The following is a 7,072-nucleotide window of genomic DNA, read 5'->3' as shown; positions in this document are numbered from 1 at the left end:
CATACATCTTATTCATAAGTAGGATTTGCAAGTAAACATAGCATAATCTCATAAGAATAGTTCATGAGTATTCCAACAACATTTACAAGGCACATTATCAACATAGAAGTCATTGGAACGTAAGGGCATATCATGAATCCTTCACTTAGTCATAATTTAGCTATATTGCGAGATTTCTAGTTTCTTAGGCATTTTATCAAACACGATGTATGCACATCTTAAGCATAGGTGAAATCATCAAATTATGTATCATGAACAACCAGATTTACATGTTTCCAACTCATATGATATCATGAAATTCAAAAAACACATATAAAGATTCCATCTTGGGAATCACCCAATATCAACAACATGATCATCAACACCCAACATTATAGAAATCATACTTTATAATGAAAAAGAGGGTTTTTGAGATTTATGGATGAAAAGAATCCATAAATCAACTCACGCATACCTTAGAAGGAAGATTCTTGATGATTGACGGAGGAATTTTCTTAGAATCGGATCTTCAATCTTAGTTACGCAACCCTAGTTATTTTTATCTTTTAGTGCTCTTGGATGATGATCTTTGAGATGATAATAGGGTTGTAATATGTTTAGAAGCTATATATTTTGTAGGGTTAAGTTTAGGGACATGTAAGGAGTGTTAAAAGACTTAATTACCCTTAAAATAACTCAAAACAGAGTGTTTTTGGCACCTGGAACTGACTTAGGCGGCGCCCAAGTGATTGCCTAAGCTAGGTTGGGCGGTGCCTAACCAACCGCCTATGTTTGGGTTGGTCGACGCCTAACCAATCGCCTATCCTTACTGTCTCTCACGAAAATGGGCAAAACTTTTCGTTCGGGTATTTGATTAAGGAGAAATTGGTATCGTTGGAAAGCTAATTCAATTCTCTACAATTTAGTGGGTCTAAATCAGACAAAATATCATATTAAGATTGAGTTATACTCATTCAAAGATGACCAATGCAAAATCGAACATTAAAACTTGATGGATTCAAAAACTCGTAGCTTGTATTACCTTAAGTGACTCATATGAATATGCTTAATGCATCATAAGCTATCATATCACTAGGATATTCATTGTAAGTTATGTACTCAAGTATGAATCACAGGATAGGAGATTTCATACGTAGGAATACTTTTTCACTTCCTAGCTTAGAAACATGCGGGGTATTATAATATCTCCCCCTTAGGAACATTCGTCCTTGAATGAGAATTTACTGAGAAGGGATACAAGACAATAGAACCTGAACTGAACATGAAGAACTGAAACTAGATCTCATGACTGACATGCTAAACATACTAAACTCGTGCATATCTGATGCACTGGAAACTAACACATGAATGCATGACTGAGTATGAAACGGTTAATATGTACCAATTTTATACTGGAAACATGAACGTGAAACTGAATAAGATTAAGGAGAACTGTTATCTTGATCTTGATCTGAATTGGTGGGGAAAAGGTTAGGATACTTGGTATGCATATCTGCTTCTGCTTCCCAAGTAGCTTCCTGATGAGACTGATTTTACCAAAGAACCTTGACTAGAGGGACTTCTTTGTTCCTCAATCTACGAGTCTGATAATCTAAGATTTCGACTGGAATCTCTTTATAGGAGATGTTGTTCTGAATGTCGATGCTCTGAATAGCGACAACAACTGCTGGGTCACCTATGCACTTCTTTAGTAAAGAGACATGGAAGACTGGATGGACTGAGGCTAGATCTGAAGGCAACTTAAGCTCATAAGCTACCTTGCCGAAGCGACAAAGAATTCAGAATGGACCAATATATCAGGGACTGAGTTTCCCTTTCTTGCCAAACCTCTTCACTTTCTTCATAGGAGAAATCTTAAGATAGACATATTCATTGACCTCGATCTCGAGATCCTTTATACGAATATCTGCATAGGACTTTTGTCGGCTCTGAGCAGCCTGGATCTCTCTCTGATCAACTAAACTTTCTCTAAGGCTTCAAATACTAATTCAGGACCTATGATTGAGGCCTCACTAACTTTGATCCAACCAATCGGAGATCTATATCTCCTACCATAGAGAGCTTCAAATGAAGCCATCTAAATACTATAATGATAGTTATTGTTGTATGCAAACTCAATTAAAGGCAAGTGGTCATCCCAACTTCCCTTGAAGTTAATTGCACATGCCCTTAGCATATCTTTAAGAGTTTAAATGTTCTTCTCTGCTTGACTATCTGTCTGAGGATGAAATATTGTGCTGAGATGGACTTGGGTACCGAGACCCTTTTGGAATGCTTTCCAAAAGTGAGAAGTCAACTGGGTACCTCTGTATGAGATAATAGATAGTAGAACACCGTGTAACCTGACTAACTCCCTGATATAGAGTTTGGCATAATCCTTGGTGGAATAAGAAATACGAACAGGAAGGAAATGAGCTGACTTGGTCATTCTATCTGTAATGACCCATACTAAATTATGCTGATGAAGAGTTCTAGGAAAACCCATCACGAAGTCCATGTTAACTTCTTCCCACTTCCAAATAGGAATGGTGAACTCTTGCATGGAACCACTAGGTTTCTGATGCTCTATCTTAACCTACTGATATCTAGAGCACTTAGCCATAAACTTTGCAATATCTCTCTACATCCCACTCCACCAATAGATCTCCCAAATGTCGCGGTATATCTTAGTGGCCCCTGGATGAATAGAGTGTCGTGCACCATGTGCTTCTGCAAGAATTCGCTGCTTGAATTCATCTACACCTGGAACACATAGATGACCCTGACAACGAAGAATACCATCTCTCCATTGAGAGAAAACCTCGACTTTCTGATTCTGAATTGACTCTTTGAGCTTGACAAGGCTAGGATCCCTGTCTTGTTTCTCTTTCACCTCGGAAACTAGAGATGACTCTGAACTACTATGAACACATACACCACCCTCTGAAAAATTGACTAAGCGAACGCCTATTCTGGTAAGCTGATGGATCTCCTGAGCCATCTTTTTCTTACTATCCTCAACGTGAGAAATACTACCCATGGAGATTTGACTGAGAGCATTGGCCACAACATTGGCTTTCCCCGGATGATAAAGAACACTCATGTCATAATCCATTAAGAGCTCTAACCACCTTTTATGGAGAAGATTGAGATCTTTCTGGGAAAATACATACTGGAGGCTTTTATGGTCTGTGAAGACATCTACATGGACTCCATAGCAATAATGCCTCCAAATCTTCAAGGGAAAAACTACCGCTGCTAACTCAAGATCATGAGTAGGATAATTCTTCTCATGTGGCTTTAACTAACTGTAGGCGTAGGCTATGACCTTACCATGCTGCATAGGGACACAACCTAAACCCACTTTGGATGCATCACAATAGACTACAAAACCGTCTGAACCATCTGGAATAGCTAGAACTGGAGCGGAGGTGAGTCGAGTCTTCAACTCTTGAAAGCTCTTGTCGCATGAATCTGACCACTGAAACTTAACCTTCTTATGAGTCAATATGTACATGAGAGATGCAATAGAAGAAAATACCTCGAAAAACCATCTGTAATAGCCAACCAAACCCAAGAAACTCCTAATATCTTATGGAGATACGGGTCTGGGCTAGTTTCTTACTGCCTCAGTTTTTTAAGGATCTACTCTAATTCCATCACCGAAAATAATATGGCCAAGTAATGATACTAATCTTAGACAAAATTCACACTTGCTGAACTTAGCGAATAACTGGTGATCCCTGAGAGTCTGAAGAACAATCCTGAGATGGTCTGCATGATCACGCTCTATGCGAGAATACACCAGAATATCATCTATGAAGACTATGACAAACATGTCCAAGTACTGCTTGAACACACGGTTCATCAAATCCATAAAAGTTGTAGGGGCATTGGTAAGACCAAATGACATGACTAAAATTTCGAAGTGACCATACCGAGTACAGAAAGTTGTCCTTGAAATATCACATTCTCTAACTCTGAGCTGATGATAGCCTGATCTTAGGTCTATCTTGGAGAAGTAACTGGCACCCTAAAGTTGGTTGAATAGATCATCAATCCTAGGAAGAGAATATCTGTTCTTGACCGTGACCTTGTTGAGTTTATGATAATCAATACATATCCTGAGAGAACCGTCTTTCTTGTGGACGGATAATACCGGCGCACCCCATGGGGAAACGTTGGGTCTGATGAATCCTTTATCGAAGAGATCCTTCAACTGATCTTTCAGTTCCTTGAGTTCTTCTGGTGCCATTTTGTATGGAAGAATAGAAATAGGTTGAGTATCCGAAAGAAGGTCTATGCCGAAGTATATTTCCCTCTCTGGAGGAATGCCTGGAAGATCTTCGAGAAAGACATCTGAGTATTCATTAACAACAGGGACTGTTTTGAGGCTGGGAGATTTAGAACTGAAATCTTTAACATGTACGAGATGATACACACACCCCTTAGAAATCATTTTCCCTGCCCGAAGGTAGGAAACAAGTTGACCCCTGAACGCTGAAATGCTACCCTTCCATACTAGGATGGGCTCATTCGGGAACTGAAACTAAACTATCCTATTTTTGCAGTCAACTATGGCATAGCAGGAATGAAGCCAATCCATGCCAAGAATGACATCAAAATCAGTCATCTCTAACTCCACTAAATCTGTTGATGTTGATTTCTGAGATATCATAACTGGGCAGTTCCTGTATACCCACCGAGCTATGATGGTTTTACCCACTGGGTAGAGACTTAGAAGGGCTCTGCTAGGACTTTGGGACAGATTCCAAAATTGCCTGCTATGTATGGAGTAACAAAAGACAAAGATGCACCTGGGTCTAGCAAAGCATAAACATAAACATGGAAAATCTATAACGTACCAGTAATGACATCAGGAGAATTTTCCTGATCCTACCGGGACTGAAGAGTTTAACTTGTGATTATGCTCACTAGCATGACATGAATAATGAAGATAAGGGACTTTTCCTAAAATATCTTATAACCTCCCGCACATAAATGTGGCGCGCAACACAACCATGTACAAGACTCTACTAGATACGGCTTTCAGACTTCCTAGGACTCTATTGAACCTTAGGCTCTGATACCAAGTTTGTAACACCCCGATTCGCTAAACTGGAATATTACACGATGCTCATGATCCCGAGGGACCACAAGCTAACCCATGACTGATATCTGTACCAGTATACTGCAAATCATGATATAATAATATGGAATACATAGAACTGTAAGGCCATAAGGTTCAACTGAATAAAATCATGCGGGTGAAAATACCCAAAAAAACTCAATCTGAAAGCTAAGTCTGAATGTAAATTTGAACATAAATCAAAACATAAATTTGAAATCCTCTAAGCTATCTGAATAAGGACTTAAAGGAACATGTCTCCAACTAACTCCGTAAAACTGAACTGAAGAAATAAATAAATGAATTAAATCATACTGTACTCAAATCAATGAGAACTCACTGTGTCTCTTCTACTGGAATGCTACCGCTACTTCTGGGATGGAGCTCATGTCTCAGAACCTATGGTGTAACATAAAAAGAAAGCACCATAGCGCAAATGCATCAGTACAACTGGAATACTGAGTATACGAGAAAGGTAGGCTGAACATAAAGGGTTTCATGCATGAACAACACTGACTGACTATTATGAACGTGGGAGTGCAAACACACATATATAGAAATTGGGACCGTGAATATGTGATATCATGACCTGTAAGCTAATGCATGGTTTACTGCTAACTATCATGACTGATACTGAAACTGATAACATGGACGATTGTATCTGACAGTCCTGCATATACTGAAATTTGAAGAACGCCCTGAGTTTTTTTATTGAGACTGATACTGAAACTATGGGAAGTAGTGCTTAACCAACATACCCCATGTATGCCGTTTTGGCTAAGCTGGGGTCCAATCTCTGCCCCGACTAGAGGGGTGTCAAAATCGTGCCACGAGTAAGGACATCCTATGAGTGACCCTTATCTGGTGGGTACTCAATGAGAATAGTGGGAACCCTAAATTGACAGGTTAAGCCACCTCATCAACCCTAATCTAACGGGTTAAGATGTCTCAACCTACACTGGCTACGTAGTTCTGGAACACAAGGATGACTACTAAGAATCACACCCTCAACAGGCGGGTGTGTTCCTATCCTTGGGTTCACTTGGTGATAACCTTTACGGAGGGACTGGACATGAATAACTGACTGTGCATGACTTAATCTTACTGAATTCCATTGACTGGCGGGATGTTACTGATATCTGACAACTGACTAAGATCATGAGGTTTTCCTGAGTCACATGACTGACTGAAGTCTATGGAATCATAGCTTGAGTTTGGATATCGTGAAACCTGGCATGGATCTAGGCACACAGTTATAGTTTTTGGGTACAAGTACCCCTAGGACTCGATAGAAGGAAATTGACACACATGACTAACTTGATCATAAGAGTAGGGTCCATAATTTATAATATCATAAGTAGGGATCTCATACTAAGCATGGTTATCAATAATGTATTCCATGGAAAGGATTTCATATCACATGGAAGTACTTGCACAATCTTAATATCATGTTCATTACATAATCATATTGGCAACACAAACCAATAGCATGGAAGTTCATGTGGATTGCATGGTTATCATACATCTTGTTCATAAGTAGGATTTGTAAGTAAACATAGCATAATCTCATAAGAATAGTTCATGAGTATTCCAGCAACATTTAAAAGGCACATTATCAACATAGAAGTCATTGGAACGTAAGGGCATATCATGAATCCATCACTTAGTCATAATTTAGCTATATTGCGTGATTTCTAATTTCTTAGGCATTTTATCAAACACCATATATGCACATCTTAAGCATAGGTGAAATCATCAAATTATGAATCATGAACAACCAAATTTACATGTTTCCAACTCATATGATATCATGAAATTCAAAAAAACATATAAAGATTCCATCTTGGTAATCACCCAATATCAACAATATGATCATCAACACCCAACAATATAGAAATCATACTTTATAATGAAAAAGAGGGTTTTTGAGATTTATGGATCCCTTTCATCCATAAATCTCAAAAA

This window comes from Capsicum annuum, unplaced genomic scaffold (assembly GCF_002878395.1).
Source record: "Capsicum annuum cultivar UCD-10X-F1 unplaced genomic scaffold, UCD10Xv1.1 ctg82233, whole genome shotgun sequence".
NCBI classification, from domain to species: domain Eukaryota; kingdom Viridiplantae; phylum Streptophyta; class Magnoliopsida; order Solanales; family Solanaceae; genus Capsicum; species Capsicum annuum.
Note: the sequence above shows the minus strand (reverse complement) of the source record.